At 45.8% G+C, this 14,737-nt stretch overlaps 19 non-coding genes across 19 annotated transcripts; all 19 read right to left on the reverse strand.

The window, feature by feature from the left end:
• Positions 1 to 504: 504 nt before the first annotated feature.
• LOC137564564 (U4 spliceosomal RNA) lies at positions 505 to 645 on the reverse strand. Its single transcript, XR_011030664.1, has one exon. It is a non-coding gene; the product is annotated as a U4 spliceosomal RNA (small nuclear RNA).
• A 1,004-nt stretch (positions 646 to 1,649) lies between these two features.
• TRNAK-UUU (transfer RNA lysine (anticodon UUU)) lies at positions 1,650 to 1,722 on the reverse strand. Its single transcript has one exon. It is a non-coding gene; the product is annotated as a tRNA-Lys (tRNA).
• A 303-nt stretch (positions 1,723 to 2,025) lies between these two features.
• Positions 2,026 to 2,098, reverse strand: TRNAK-UUU (transfer RNA lysine (anticodon UUU)). The gene has a single exon. It is a non-coding gene; the product is annotated as a tRNA-Lys (tRNA).
• Positions 2,099 to 2,770: 672 nt separating this feature from the next.
• LOC137564565 (U4 spliceosomal RNA) lies at positions 2,771 to 2,911 on the reverse strand. Its single transcript, XR_011030665.1, has one exon. It is a non-coding gene; the product is annotated as a U4 spliceosomal RNA (small nuclear RNA).
• A 993-nt stretch (positions 2,912 to 3,904) lies between these two features.
• TRNAK-UUU (transfer RNA lysine (anticodon UUU)) lies at positions 3,905 to 3,977 on the reverse strand. Its single transcript has one exon. It is a non-coding gene; the product is annotated as a tRNA-Lys (tRNA).
• Positions 3,978 to 4,280: 303 nt separating this feature from the next.
• TRNAK-UUU (transfer RNA lysine (anticodon UUU)) lies at positions 4,281 to 4,353 on the reverse strand. Its single transcript has one exon. It is a non-coding gene; the product is annotated as a tRNA-Lys (tRNA).
• A 672-nt stretch (positions 4,354 to 5,025) lies between these two features.
• LOC137564888 (U4 spliceosomal RNA) lies at positions 5,026 to 5,166 on the reverse strand. Its single transcript, XR_011030950.1, has one exon. It is a non-coding gene; the product is annotated as a U4 spliceosomal RNA (small nuclear RNA).
• A 1,004-nt stretch (positions 5,167 to 6,170) lies between these two features.
• On the reverse strand, positions 6,171 to 6,243 carry TRNAK-UUU (transfer RNA lysine (anticodon UUU)). Its single transcript has one exon. It is a non-coding gene; the product is annotated as a tRNA-Lys (tRNA).
• A 303-nt stretch (positions 6,244 to 6,546) lies between these two features.
• On the reverse strand, positions 6,547 to 6,619 carry TRNAK-UUU (transfer RNA lysine (anticodon UUU)). The gene has a single exon. It is a non-coding gene; the product is annotated as a tRNA-Lys (tRNA).
• A 672-nt stretch (positions 6,620 to 7,291) lies between these two features.
• On the reverse strand, positions 7,292 to 7,432 carry LOC137564696 (U4 spliceosomal RNA). The gene has a single exon (XR_011030779.1). It is a non-coding gene; the product is annotated as a U4 spliceosomal RNA (small nuclear RNA).
• A 1,004-nt stretch (positions 7,433 to 8,436) lies between these two features.
• On the reverse strand, positions 8,437 to 8,509 carry TRNAK-UUU (transfer RNA lysine (anticodon UUU)). Its single transcript has one exon. It is a non-coding gene; the product is annotated as a tRNA-Lys (tRNA).
• Positions 8,510 to 8,812: 303 nt separating this feature from the next.
• On the reverse strand, positions 8,813 to 8,885 carry TRNAK-UUU (transfer RNA lysine (anticodon UUU)). The gene has a single exon. It is a non-coding gene; the product is annotated as a tRNA-Lys (tRNA).
• A 672-nt stretch (positions 8,886 to 9,557) lies between these two features.
• On the reverse strand, positions 9,558 to 9,698 carry LOC137564890 (U4 spliceosomal RNA). Its single transcript, XR_011030951.1, has one exon. It is a non-coding gene; the product is annotated as a U4 spliceosomal RNA (small nuclear RNA).
• Positions 9,699 to 10,702: 1,004 nt separating this feature from the next.
• Positions 10,703 to 10,775, reverse strand: TRNAK-UUU (transfer RNA lysine (anticodon UUU)). The gene has a single exon. It is a non-coding gene; the product is annotated as a tRNA-Lys (tRNA).
• A 303-nt stretch (positions 10,776 to 11,078) lies between these two features.
• TRNAK-UUU (transfer RNA lysine (anticodon UUU)) lies at positions 11,079 to 11,151 on the reverse strand. The gene has a single exon. It is a non-coding gene; the product is annotated as a tRNA-Lys (tRNA).
• Positions 11,152 to 11,823: 672 nt separating this feature from the next.
• LOC137564891 (U4 spliceosomal RNA) lies at positions 11,824 to 11,964 on the reverse strand. Its single transcript, XR_011030952.1, has one exon. It is a non-coding gene; the product is annotated as a U4 spliceosomal RNA (small nuclear RNA).
• Positions 11,965 to 12,968: 1,004 nt separating this feature from the next.
• On the reverse strand, positions 12,969 to 13,041 carry TRNAK-UUU (transfer RNA lysine (anticodon UUU)). Its single transcript has one exon. It is a non-coding gene; the product is annotated as a tRNA-Lys (tRNA).
• Positions 13,042 to 13,344: 303 nt separating this feature from the next.
• Positions 13,345 to 13,417, reverse strand: TRNAK-UUU (transfer RNA lysine (anticodon UUU)). The gene has a single exon. It is a non-coding gene; the product is annotated as a tRNA-Lys (tRNA).
• A 672-nt stretch (positions 13,418 to 14,089) lies between these two features.
• Positions 14,090 to 14,230, reverse strand: LOC137564762 (U4 spliceosomal RNA). Its single transcript, XR_011030836.1, has one exon. It is a non-coding gene; the product is annotated as a U4 spliceosomal RNA (small nuclear RNA).
• Positions 14,231 to 14,737: the final 507 nt, after the last annotated feature.

A 14,737-nucleotide genomic window follows, 5' to 3' on the forward strand; every position in this document is an offset into this window, starting at 1 on the left:
GATTGTTGACACTTTTAAAACAATGGTACACCAGCCAGAAGAAGCTATAGCCCGGCGAAACTTAAATGTCAGCGGTGCTCTGTTTCTGAGCACCCCAACAACGCTTGCAGAAAGAGCTAGCGAGAGGCCACGGGATCGTATCTAGCGCAAATAAATGGAGCTTGTGACCTCCAAATTTTTCAGGCCAGACCTCTGAGAAACAACACTGTTCTCTCTCTTAGGAATGTGGCATTAGAAAAGTAGCAACCTGCAGATGAAAAGTGGACTTTTGTCATTTTAGTCATCCTGCTGGTGTTTATAAATTTGCCAGAGAGTAAGACACTGGACCTCACCCTCATGAAAGAACGCTGACAAGTGAGCATTTTGTGGCCAAGACTGATTTGGAGATAAGAGGTGCTACGAAATGTTGTTATTGTGCCAGCCACGGTTCTACCACACGAGCACTGCTCAGTCATCATGCACCTTGAAGATAATCCTTTCTCTGTTGGTAAACACCTTAGTCAGTCTCCGAAGAGACTGTCAAAAATTGCCGATGCTGACTATATTTCAAGTCATCATGGCGGGGTATTGGGAAAAGTTTTCAATTAGCAATAATCACGCCTCGGTTGAACCTCATTGGCTATGATACTGCCACTGCGCAAAGTTAGCTTAGCTAATGCCAGCAAATATCCCCTCTTTCTTGGATAAAGGAATCACCTTAAGGAGAGACAAACGCAGTTTACAGTGTTCCGCTGAGGATCATGGGATGCCATATGCTAATTAGACAGCCACTAAACAAGCATTGTTAATAAGCGGCTAAAGAGTCTTAGCATTTGAAAAGGCGGCAAAGAGGGCAAAACAAAGCCTGCCAGGGATGCCAGCATAGTGTTTTGTGGAGCAGGCTGCCAAGTGGGCCAGTCCCGCACTTGTAAAATACATGAAAAATACAATTTGAAAAATGGAGTAATGAGTCTACGTCACTGCCATGTGTGCTGATAATTGGGCCTGTGATTATTGTGCCTGGAAGTACTGGTAAGCTGCGCTGGCTAGAGGTGCTTGGGAGTTGGCCAAAGTCTTGGTGGTTGCAGGTTACTGGAGGAGAGAGATGGTACGTGAGCTGTTAATTTTCTGATGCTCATGGTAAGCATGAAGCTCCTTCCATTGCTGCTTTGAGGGTAGATGTGCAGGCTGGAGAAGGGATCCGGCAAATTACTCTAATGCTGGGAATACACGACGACATTTTTCAGTCGATTACTATCCGATCTTATTTCCGATCGACTTTCCGATTCTTATCTTTTCTGATCAATTTCCATTCATTTCTATGAGAAATCGATGAGAAAAAGGATCGATAATAAGATCGGACATGTTGGAAATTATCTATGGAACCATCTATCTGCTGAAAAAACTTATGGTGTATTCCCAGCATAATGTTGACGGTTTGATGCCTCTTTTATGCATGGAATAATCCATGTTTAATATCACAGCAGAAAAAGTTGAAGAGAAATAGATTCAAGACGCAGGGAGGCTGTGAGAGTTCGGGGGATGCACAGAAAGCGGCTGATGTTTCGGTTATGGCTTACTGCAAGCAAAGCACGCAAGAGGCAGCAGTTGCAGAGGGAACTCAGGTAGCGGAAGTGATGGCCAATGAGCATGGGGTAAAGGAAAGGCATCGCCTGAACAGGGACTTGAACCCTGGACCCTCAGATTAAAAGTCTGATGCTCTACCGACTGAGCTATCCAGGCCCAGGAAGGTGAGCTTCACCAGCAGCTCAAAAGTCAGTTATTCCAAGCAGGATGGACGGAAGGTCTAGTACATGCCCTGAGCTGGCTATAGCCTGTGACCTCTACATTTTCTAGGTCAGATCTCTGAAAGAATAAAACTGTACTTGATTTGGAAGGTGGCATTAGAAAGGTAGCCACCAATCAGCGAAGGCATGGAAAGCGGCCAACATCGGTGTTTTGGCCTGGTGCAAGCGGAGCACGCAAGAGGCTGCAGTTGAGGAAGATAGGGAGAGGACACGAAGCATAACAAAAGGCAGAGAGCATCGCCTGAACAGGGACTTGAACCCTGGACCCTCAGATTAAAAGTCTGATGCTCTACCGACTGAGCTATCCAGGCTCTGAAAAGGTGAGATCACCAGCAGCTCAAAGTTTAGCTACAGTATTTCCAGGCTGGGCGCAAGTTAAGGTCTAGTGCAAGTCATGAGCAGTCTATAGCACCTAGATAGCCGGGAAACAGCAGAATGCGCTGTTGTTTCCTTAAACCATCAGGTTCTTCACCTTGGATGATTGTTGACACTTTTAAAACAATGGTACACCAGCCAGAAGAAGCTATAGCCCGGCGAAACTTAAATGTCAGCGGTGCTCTGTTTCTGAGCACCCCAACAACGCTTGCAGAAAGAGCTAGCGAGAGGCCACGGGATCGTATCTAGCGCAAATAAATGGAGCTTGTGACCTCCAAATTTTTCAGGCCAGACCTCTGAGAAACAACACTGTTCTCTCTCTTAGGAATGTGGCATTAGAAAAGTAGCAACCTGCAGATGAAAAGTGGACTTTTGTCATTTTAGTCATCCTGCTGGTGTTTATAAATTTGCCAGAGAGTAAGACACTGGACCTCACCCTCATGAAAGAACGCTGACAAGTGAGCATTTTGTGGCCAAGACTGATTTGGAGATAAGAGGTGCTACGAAATGTTGTTATTGTGCCAGCCACGGTTCTACCACACGAGCACTGCTCAGTCATCATGCACCTTGAAGATAATCCTTTCTCTGTTGGTAAACACCTTAGTCAGTCTCCGAAGAGACTGTCAAAAATTGCCGATGCTGACTATATTTCAAGTCATCATGGCGGGGTATTGGGAAAAGTTTTCAATTAGCAATAATCACGCCTCGGTTGAACCTCATTGGCTATGATACTGCCACTGCGCAAAGTTAGCTTAGCTAATGCCAGCAAATATCCCCTCTTTCTTGGATAAAGGAATCACCTTAAGGAGAGACAAACGCAGTTTACAGTGTTCCGCTGAGGATCATGGGATGCCATATGCTAATTAGACAGCCACTAAACAAGCATTGTTAATAAGCGGCTAAAGAGTCTTAGCATTTGAAAAGGCGGCAAAGAGGGCAAAACAAAGCCTGCCAGGGATGCCAGCATAGTGTTTTGTGGAGCAGGCTGCCAAGTGGGCCAGTCCCGCACTTGTAAAATACATGAAAAATACAATTTGAAAAATGGAGTAATGAGTCTACGTCACTGCCATGTGTGCTGATAATTGGGCCTGTGATTATTGTGCCTGGAAGTACTGGTAAGCTGCGCTGGCTAGAGGTGCTTGGGAGTTGGCCAAAGTCTTGGTGGTTGCAGGTTACTGGAGGAGAGAGATGGTACGTGAGCTGTTAATTTTCTGATGCTCATGGTAAGCATGAAGCTCCTTCCATTGCTGCTTTGAGGGTAGATGTGCAGGCTGGAGAAGGGATCCGGCGAATTACTCTAATGCTGGGAATACACGACGACATTTTTCAGTCGATTACTATCCGATCTTATTTCCGATCGACTTTCCGATTCTTATCTTTTCTGATCAATTTCCATTCATTTCTATGAGAAAAAGGATCGATAATAAGATCGGACATGTTGGAAATTATCTATGGAACCATCTATCTGCTGAAAAAACTTATGGTGTATTCCCAGCATAATGTTGACGGTTTGATGCCTCTTTTATGCATGGAATAATCCATGTTTAATATCACAGCAGAAAAAGTTGAAGAGAAATAGTTTCAAGACGCAGGGAGGCTTTGAGAGTTCGGGGGATGCACAGAAAGCGGCTGATGTTTCGGTTATGGCTTACTGCAAGCAAAGCACGCAAGAGGCAGCAGTTGCAGAGGGAACTCAGGTAGCGGAAGTGATGGCCAATGAGCATGGGGTAAAGGAAAGGCATCGCCTGAACAGGGACTTGAACCCTGGACCCTCAGATTAAAAGTCTGATGCTCTACCGACTGAGCTATCCAGGCCCTGGAAGGTGTGCTTCACCAGCAGCTCAAAAGTCAGTTATTCCAAGCAGGATGGACGGAAGGTCTAGTACATGCCCTGAGCTGGCTATAGCCTGCGACCTCTACATTTTCTAGGTCAGATCTCTGAAAGAATAAAACTGTACTTGATTTGGAAGGGGGCATTAGAAAGGTAGCCACCAATCAGCGAAGGCATGGAAAGCGGCCGACATCGGTGTTTTGGCCTGGTGCAAGCGGAGCACGCAAGATGCTGCAGTTGAGGAAGATAGGGAGAGGACACGAAGCATAACAAAAGGCAGAGAGCATCGCCTGAACAGGGACTTGAACCCTGGACCCTCAGATTAAAAGTCTGATGCTCTACCGACTGAGCTATCCAGGCTCTGAAAAGGTGTGATCACCAGCAGCTCAAAGTTTAGCTACAGTATTGCAAGGCTGGGCGCAAGTTAAGGTCTAGTGCAAGTCATGAGCAGTCTATAGCACCTAGATAGCCGGGAAACAGCAGAATGCACTGTTGTTTCCTTCAACCATCAGGTTCTTCACCTTGGCTGATTGTTGACACTTTTAAAACAATGGTACACCAGCCAGAAGAAGCTATAGGCCGGCGAAACCTAAATGTCAGCGGTGCTCTGTTTCTGAGCACCCCAACAACGCTTGCAGAAAGAGCTAGCGAGAGGCCACGGGATCGTATCTAGCGCAAATAAATGGAGCTTGTGACCTCCAAATTTTTCAGGCCAGACCTCTGAGAAACAACACTGTTCTCTCTCTTAGGAATGTGGCATTAGAAAAGTAGCAACCTGCAGATGAAAAGTGGACTTTTGTCATTTTAGTCATCCTGCTGGTGTTTATAAATTTGCCAGAGAGTAAGACACTGGACCTCACCCTCATGAAAGAACGCTGACAAGTGAGCATTTTGTGGCCAAGACTGATTTGGAGATAAGAGGTGCTACGAAATGTTATTATTGTGCCAGCCACGGTACTACCACACGAGCACTGCTCAGTCATCATGCACCTTGAAGATAATCCTTTCTCTGTTGGTAAACACCTTAGTCAGTCTCCGAAGAGACTGTCAAAAATTGCCAATGCTGACTATATTTCAAGTCATCATGGCGGGGTATTGGGAAAAGTTTTCAATTAGCAATAATCACGCCTCGGTTGAACCTCATTGGCTATGATACTGCCACTGCGCAAAGTTAGCCAAGCTAATGCCAGCAAATATCCCCTCTTTCTTGGATAAAGGAATCACCTTAAGGAGAGACAAACGCAGTTTACAGTGTTCCGCTGAGGATCATGGGATGCCATATGCTAATTAGACAGCCACTAAACAAGCATTGTTAATAAGCGGCTAAAGAGTCTTAGCATTTGAAAAGGCGGCAAAGAGGGCAAAACAAAGCCTGCCAGGGATGCCAGCATAGTGTTTTGTGGAGCAGGCTGCCAAGTGGGCCAGTCCCGCACTTGTAAAATACATGAAAAATACAATTTGAAAAATGGAGTAATGAGTCTACGTCACTGCCATGTGTGCTGATAATTGGGCCTGTGATTATTGTGCCTGGAAGTACTGGTAAGCTGCGCTGGCTAGAGGTGGTTGGGAGTTGGCCAAAGTCTTGGTGGTTGCAGGTTACTGGAGGAGAGAGATGGTACGTGAGCTGTTAATTTTCTGATGCTCATGGTAAGCATGAAGCTCCTTCCATTGCTGCTTTGAGGGTAGATGTGCAGACTGGAGAAGGGATCCGGCGAATTACTCTAATGCTGGGAATACACGACGACATTTTTCAGTCGATTACTATCCGATCTTATTTCCGATCGACTTTCCGATTCTTATCTTTTCTGATCAATTTCCATTCATTTCTATGAGAAATCGATGAGAAAAAGGATCGATAATAAGATCGGACATGTTGGAAATTATCTATGGAACCATCTATCTGCTGAAAAAACTTATGGTGTATTCCCAGCATAATGTTGACGGTTTGATGCCTCTTTTATGCATGGAATAATCCATGTTTAATATCACAGCAGAAAAAGTTGAAGAGAAATAGATTCAAGACGCAGGGAGGCTGTGAGAGTTCGGGGGATGCACAGAAAGCGGCTGATGTTTCGGTTATGGCTTACTGCAAGCAAAGCACGCAAGAGGCAGCAGTTGCAGAGGGAACTCAGGTAGCGGAAGTGATGGCCAATGAGCATGGGGTAAAGGAAAGGCATCGCCTGAACAGGGACTTGAACCCTGGACTCTCAGATTAAAAGTCTGATGCTCTACCGACTGAGCTATCCAGGCCCTGGAAGGTGAGCTTCACCAGCAGCTCAAAAGTCAGTTATTCCAAGCAGGATGGACGGAAGGTCTAGTACATGCCCTGAGCTGGCTATAGCCTGTGACCTCTACATTTTCTAGGTCAGATCTCTGAAAGAATAAAACTGTACTTGATTTGGAAGGTGGCATTAGAAAGGTAGCCACCAATCAGCGAAGGCATGGAAAGCGGCCGAAATCGGTGTTTTGGCCTGGTGCAAGCGGAGCACGCAAGAGGCTGCAGTTGAGGAAGATAGGGAGAGGACACGAAGCATAACAAAAGGCAGAGAGCATCGCCTGAACAGGGACTTGAACCCTGGACCCTCAGATTAAAAGTCTGATGCTCTACCGACTGAGCTATCCAGGCTCTGAAAAGGTGCGATCACCAGCAGCTCAAAGTTTAGCTACAGTATTTCCAGGCTGGGCGCAAGTTAAGGTCTAGTGCAAGTCATGAGCAGTCTATAGCACCTAGATAGCCGGGAAACAGCAGAATGCGCTGTTGTTTCCTTCAACCATCAGGTTCTTCACCTTGGCTGATTGTTGACACTTTTAAAACAATGGTACACCAGCCAGAAGAAGCTATAGGCCGGCGAAACCTAAATGTCAGCGGTGCTCTGTTTCTGAGCACCCCAACAACGCTTGCAGAAAGAGCTAGCGAGAGGCCACGGGATCGTATCTAGCGCAAATAAATGGAGCTTGTGACCTCCAAATTTTTCAGGCCAGACCTCTGAGAAACAACACTGTTCTCTCTCTTAGGAATGTGGCATTAGAAAAGTAGCAACCTGCAGATGAAAAGTGGACTTTTGTCATTTTAGTCATCCTGCTGGTGTTTATAAATTTGCCAGAGAGTAAGACACTGGACCTCACCCTCATGAAAGAACGCTGACAAGTGAGCATTTTGTGGCCAAGACTGATTTGGAGATAAGAGGTGCTACGAAATGTTGTTATTGTGCCAGCCACGGTTCTACCACACGAGCACTGCTCAGTCATCATGCACCTTGAAGATAATCCTTTCTCTGTTGGTAAACACCTTAGTCAGTCTCCGAAGAGACTGTCAAAAATTGCCGATGCTGACTATATTTCAAGTCATCATGGCAGGGTATTGGGAAAAGTTTTCAATTAGCAATAATCACGCCTCGGTTGAACCTCATTGGCTATGATACTGCCACTGCGCAAAGTTAGCCAAGCTAATGCCAGCAAATATCCCCTCTTTCTTGGATAAAGGAATCACCTTAAGGAGAGACAAACGCAGTTTACAGTGTTCCGCTGAGGATCATGGGATGCCATATGCTAATTAGACAGCCACTAAACAAGCATTGTTAATAAGCGGCTAAAGAGTCTTAGCATTTGAAAAGGCGGCAAAGAGGGCAAAACAAAGCCTGCCAGGGATGCCAGCATAGTGTTTTGTGGAGCAGGCTGCCAAGTGGGCCAGTCCCGCACTTGTAAAATACATGAAAAATACAATTTGAAAAATGGAGTAATGAGTCTACGTCACTGCCATGTGTGCTGATAATTGGGCCTGTGATTATTGTGCCTGGAAGTACTGGTAAGCTGCGCTGGCTAGAGGTGCTTGGGAGTTGGCCAAAGTCTTGGTGGTTGCAGGTTACTGGAGGAGAGAGATGGTACGTGAGCTGTTAATTTTCTGATGCTCATGGTAAGCATGAAGCTCCTTCCATTGCTGCTTTGAGGGTAGATGTGCAGGCTGGAGAAGGGATCCGGCAAATTACTCTAATGCTGGGAATACACGACGACATTTTTCAGTCGATTACTATCCGATCTTATTTCCGATCGACTTTCCGATTCTTATCTTTTCTGATCAATTTCCATTCATTTCTATGAGAAATCGATGAGAAAAAGGATCGATAATAAGATCGGACATGTTGGAAATTATCTATGGAACCATCTATCTGCTGAAAAAACGTATGGTGTATTCCCAGCATAATGTTGACGGTTTGATGCCTCTTTTATGCATGGAATAATCCATGTTTAATATCACAGCAGAAAAAGTTGAAGAGAAATAGATTCAAGACGCAGGGAGGCTGTGAGAGTTCGGGGGATGCACAGAAAGCGGCTGATGTTTCGGTTATGGCTTACTGCAAGCAAAGCACGCAAGAGGCAGCAGTTGCAGAGGGAACTCAGGTAGCGGAAGTGATGGCCAATGAGCATGGGGTAAAGGAAAGGCATTGCCTGAACAGGGACTTGAAGCCTGGACCCTCAGATTAAAAGTCTGATGCTCTACCGACTGAGCTATCCAGGCCCTGGAAGGTGAGCTTCACCAGCAGCTCAAAAGTCAGTTATTCCAAGCAGGATGGACGGAAGGTCTAGTACATGCCCTGAGCTGGCTATAGCCTGTGACCTCTACATTTTCTAGGTCAGATCTCTGAAAGAATAAAACTGTACTTGATTTGGAAGGTGGCATTAGAAAGGTAGCCACCAATCAGCGAAGGCATGGAAAGCGGCCGACATCGGTGTTTTGGCCTGGTGCAAGCGGAGCACGCAAGATGCTGCAGTTGAGGAAGATAGGGAGAGGACACGAAGCATAACAAAAGGCAGAGAGCATCGCCTGAACAGGGACTTGAACCCTGGACCCTCAGATTAAATGTCTGATGCTCTACCGACTGAGCTATCCAGGCTCTGAAAAGGTGCGATCACCAGCAGCTCAAAGTTTAGCTACAGTATTGCAAGGCTGGGCGCAAGTTAAGGTCTAGTGCAAGTCATGAGCAGTCTATAGCACCTAGATAGCCGGGAAACAGCAGAATGCACTGTTGTTTCCTTCAACCATCAGGTTCTTCACCTTGGCTGATTGTTGACACTTTTAAAACAATGGTAAACCAGCCAGAAGAAGCTATAGGCCGGCGAAACCTAAATGTCAGTGGTGCTCTGTTTCTGAGCACCCCAACAACGCTTGCAGAAAGAGCTAGCGAGAGGCCACGGGATCGTATCTAGTGCAAATAAATGGAGCTTGTGACCTCCAAATTTTTCAGGCCAGACCTCTGAGAAACAACACTGTTCTCTCTCTTAGGAATGTGGCATTAGAAAAGTAGCAACCTGCAGATGAAAAGTGGACTTTTGTCATTTTAGTCATCCTGCTGGTGTTTATAAATTTGCCAGAGAGTAAGACACTGGACCTCACCCTCATGAAAGAACGCTGACAAGTGAGCATTTTGTTGCCAAGACTGATTTGGAGATAAGAGGTGCTACGAAATGTTGTTATTGTGCCAGCCACGGTTCTACCACACGAGCACTGCTCAGTCATCATGCACCTTGAAGATAATCCTTTCTCTGTTGGTAAACACCTTAGTCAGTCTCCGAAGAGACTGTCAAAAATTGCCAATGCTGACTATATTTCAAGTCATCATGGCGGGGTATTGGGAAAAGTTTTCAATTAGCAATAATCACGCCTCGGTTGAACCTCATTGGCTATGATACTGCCACTGCGCAAAGTTAGCCAAGCTAATGCCAGCAAATATCCCCTCTTTCTTGGATAAAGGAATCACCTTAAGGAGAGACAAACGCAGTTTACAGTGTTCCGCTGAGGATCATGGGATGCCATATGCTAATTAGACAGCCACTAAACAAGCATTGTTAATAAGCGGCTAAAGAGTCTTAGCATTTGAAAAGGCGGCAAAGAGGGCAAAACAAAGCCTGCCAGGGATGCCAGCATAGTGTTTTGTGGAGCAGGCTGCCAAGTGGGCCAGTCCCGCACTTGTAAAATACATGAAAAATACAATTTGAAAAATGGAGTAATGAGTCTACGTCACTGCCATGTGTGCTGATAATTGGGCCTGTGATTATTGTGCCTGGAAGTACTGGTAAGCTGCGCTGGCTAGAGGTGGTTGGGAGTTGGCCAAAGTCTTGGTGGTTGCAGGTTACTGGAGGAGAGAGATGGTACGTGAGCTGTTAATTTTCTGATGCTCATGGTAAGCATGAAGCTCCTTCCATTGCTGCTTTGAGGGTAGATGTGCAGACTGGAGAAGGGATCCGGCGAATTACTCTAATGCTGGGAATACACGACGACATTTTTCAGTCGATTACTATCCGATCTTATTTCCGATCGACTTTCCGATTCTTATCTTTTCTGATCAATTTCCATTCATTTCTATGAGAAATCGATGAGAAAAAGGATCGATAATAAGATCGGACATGTTGGAAATTATCTATGGAACCATCTATCTGCTGAAAAAACTTATGGTGTATTCCCAGCATAATGTTGACGGTTTGATGCCTCTTTTATGCATGGAATAATCCATGTTTAATATCACAGCAGAAAAAGTTGAAGAGAAATAGATTCAAGACGCAGGGAGGCTGTGAGAGTTCGGGGGATGCACAGAAAGCGGCTGATGTTTCGGTTATGGCTTACTGCAAGCAAAGCACGCAAGAGGCAGCAGTTGCAGAGGGAACTCAGGTAGCGGAAGTGATGGCCAATGAGCATGGGGTAAAGGAAAGGCATTGCCTGAACAGGGACTTGAACCCTGGACCCTCAGATTAAAAGTCTGATGCTCTACCGACTGAGCTATCCAGGCCCTGGAAGGTGAGCTTCACCAGCAGCTCAAAAGTCAGTTATTCCAAGCAGGATGGACGGAAGGTCTAGTACATGCCCTGAGCTGGCTATAGCCTGTGACCTCTACATTTTCTAGGTCAGATCTCTGAAAGAATAAAACTGTACTTGATTTGGAAGGTGGCATTAGAAAGGTAGCCACCAATCAGCGAAGGCATGGAAAGCGGCCGACATCGGTGTTTTGGCCTGGTGCAAGCGGAGCACGCAAGATGCTGCAGTTGAGGAAGATAGGGAGAGGACACGAAGCATAACAAAAGGCAGAGAGCATCGCCTGAACAGGGACTTGAACCCTGGACCCTCAGATTAAAAGTCTGATGCTCTACCGACTGAGCTATCCAGGCTCTGAAAAGGTGTGATCACCAGCAGCTCAAAGTTTAGCTACAGTATTGCAAGGCTGGGCGCAAGTTAAGGTCTAGTGCAAGTCATGAGCAGTCTATAGCACCTAGATAGCCGGGAAACAGCAGAATGCACTGTTGTTTCCTTCAACCATCAGGTTCTTCACCTTGGCTGATTGTTGACACTTTTAAAACAATGGTACACCAGCCAGAAGAAGCTATAGGCCGGCGAAACCTAAATGTCAGCGGTGCTCTGTTTCTGAGCACCCCAACAACGCTTGCAGAAAGAGCTAGCGAGAGGCCACGGGATCGTATCTAGCGCAAATAAATGGAGCTTGTGACCTCCAAATTTTTCAGGCCAGACCTCTGAGAAACAACACTGTTCTCTCTCTTAGGAATGTGGCATTAGAAAAGTAGCAACCTGCAGATGAAAAGTGGACTTTTGTCATTTTAGTCATCCTGCTGGTGTTTATAAATTTGCCAGAGAGTAAGACACTGGACCTCACCCTCATGAAAGAACGCTGACAAGTGAGCATTTTGTTGCCAAGACTGATTTGGAGATAAGAGGTGCTACGAAATGTTGTTATTGTGCCAGCCACGGTTCTACCACACGAGCACTGCTCAGTCATCATGCACCTTGAAGATAATCCTTTCTCTGTTGGTAAACACCTTAGTCAGTCTCCGAAGAGACTGTCAAAAATTGCCAATGCTGACTATATTTCAAGTCATCATGGCGGGGTATTGGGAAAAGTTTTCAATTAGCAATAATCACGCCTCGGTTGAACCTCATTGGCTATGATACTGCCACTGCGCAAAGTTAGCCAAGCTAATGCCAGCAAATATCCCCTCTTTCTTGGATAAAGGAATCACCTTAAGGAGAGACAAACGCAGTTTACAGTGTTCCGCTGAGGATCATGGGATGCCATATGCTAATTAGACAGCCACTAAACAAGCATTGTTAATAAGCGGCTAAAGAGTCTTAGCATTTGAAAAGGCGGCAAAGAGGGCAAAACAAAGCCTGCCAGGGATGCCAGCATAGTGTTTTGTGGAGCAGGCTGCCAAGTGGGCCAGTCCCGCACTTGTAAAATACATGAAAAATACAATTTGAAAAATGGAGTAATGAGTCTACGTCACTGCCACGTGTGCTGATAATTGGGCCTGTGATTATTGTGCCTGGAAGTACTGGTAAGCTGCGCTGGCTAGAGGTGGTTGGGAGTTGGCCAAAGTCTTGGTGGTTGCAGGTTACTGGAGGAGAGAGATGGTACGTGAGCTGTTAATTTTCTGATGCTCATGGTAAGCATGAAGCTCCTTCCATTGCTGCTTTGAGGGTAGATGTGCAGACTGGAGAAGGGATCCGGCGAATTACTCTAATGCTGGGAATACACGACGACATTTTTCAGTCGATTACTATCCGATCTTATTTCCGATCGACTTTCCGATTCTTATCTTTTCTGATCAATTTCCATTCATTTCTATGAGAAATCGATGAGAAAAAGGATCGATAATAAGATCGGACATGTTGGAAATTATCTATGGAACCATCTATCTGCTGAAAAAACTTATGGTGTATTCCCAGCATAATGTTGACGGTTTGATGCCTCTTTTATGCATGGAATAATCCATGTTTAATATCACAGCAGAAAAAGTTGAAGAGAAATAGATTCAAGACGCAGGGAGGCTGTGAGAGTTCGGGGGATGCACAGAAAGCGGCTGATGTTTCGGTTATGGCTTACTGCAAGCAAAGCACGCAAGAGGCAGCAGTTGCAGAGGGAACTCAGGTAGCGGAAGTGATGGCCAATGAGCATGGGGTAAAGGAAAGGCATCGCCTGAACAGGGACTTGAACCCTGGACCCTCAGATTAAAAGTCTGATGCTCTACCGACTGAGCTATCCAGGCCCTGGAAGGTGAGCTTCACCAGCAGCTCAAAAGTCAGTTATTCCAAGCAGGATGGACGGAAGGTCTAGTACATGCCCTGAGCTGGCTATAGCCTGTGACCTCTACATTTTCTAGGTCAGATCTCTGAAAGAATAAAACTGTACTTGATTTGGAAGGTGGCATTAGAAAGGTAGCCACCAATCAGCGAAGGCATGGAAAGCGGCCGACATCGGTGTTTTGGCCTGGTGCAAGCGGAGCACGCAAGAGGCTGCAGTTGAGGAAGATAGGGAGAGGACACGAAGCATAACAAAAGGCAGAGAGCATCGCCTGAACAGGGACTTGAACCCTGGACCCTCAGATTAAAAGTCTGATGCTCTACCGACTGAGCTATCCAGGCTCTGAAAAGGTGCGATCACCAGCAGCTCAAAGTTTAGCTACAGTATTTCCAGGCTGGGCGCAAGTTAAGGTCTAGTGCAAGTCATGAGCAGTCTATAGCACCTAGATAGCCGGGAAACAGCAGAATGCGCTGTTGTTTCCTTCAACCATCAGGTTCTTCACCTTGGCTGATTGTTGACACTTTTAAAACAATGGTACACCAGCCAGAAGAAGCTATAGGCCGGCGAAACCTAAATGTCAGCGGTGCTCTGTTTCTGAGCACCCCAACAACGCTTGCAGAAAGAGCTAGCGAGAGGCCACGGGATCGTATCTAGCGCAAATAAATGGAGCTTGTGACCTCCAAATTTTTCAGGCCAGACCTCTGAGAAACAACACTGTTCTCTCTCTTAGGAATGTGGCATTAGAAAAGTAGCAACCTGCAGATGAAAAGTGGACTTTTGTCATTTTAGTCATCCTGCTGGTGTTTATAAATTTGCCAGAGAGTAAGACACTGGACCTCACCCTCATGAAAGAACGCTGACAAGTGAGCATTTTGTGGCCAAGACTGATTTGGAGATAAGAGGTGCTACGAAATGTTGTTATTGTGCCAGCCACGGTTCTACCACACGAGCACTGCTCAGTCATCATGCACCTTAAAGATAATACTTTCTCTGTTGGTAAACACCTTAGTCAGTCTCCGAAGAGACTGTCAAAAATTGCCGATGCTGACTATATTTCAAGTCATCATGGCGGGGTATTGGGAAAAGTTTTCAATTAGCCATAATCACGCCTCGGTTGAACCTCATTGGCTATGATACTGCCACTGCGCAAAGTTAGCCAAGCTAATGCCAGCAAATATCCCCTCTTTCTTGGATAAAGGAATCACCTTAAGGAGAGACAAACGCAGTTTACAGTGTTCCGCTGAGGATCATGGGATGCCATATGCTAATTAGACAGCCACTAAACAAGCATTGTTAATAAGCGACTAAAGAGTCTTAGCATTTGAAAAGGCGGCAAAGAGGGCAAAACAAAGCCTGCCAGGGATGCCAGCATAGTGTTTTGTGGAGCAGGCTGCCAAGTGGGCCAGTCCCGCACTTGTAAAATACATGAAAAATACAATTTGAAAAATGGAGTAATGAGTCTACGTCACTGCCATGTGTGCTGATAATTGGGCCTGTGATTATTGTGCCTGGAAGTACTGGTAAGCTGCGCTGGCTAGAGGTGCTTGGGAGTTGGCCAAAGTCTTGGTGGTTGCAGGTTACTGGAGGAGAGAGATGGTACGTGAGCTGTTAATTTTCTGATGCTCATGGTAAGCATGAAGCTCCTTCCATTGCTGCTTTGA

This window comes from Hyperolius riggenbachi, chromosome 3 (assembly GCF_040937935.1).
Source record: "Hyperolius riggenbachi isolate aHypRig1 chromosome 3, aHypRig1.pri, whole genome shotgun sequence".
NCBI classification, from domain to species: Eukaryota; Metazoa; Chordata; class Amphibia; order Anura; family Hyperoliidae; genus Hyperolius; species Hyperolius riggenbachi.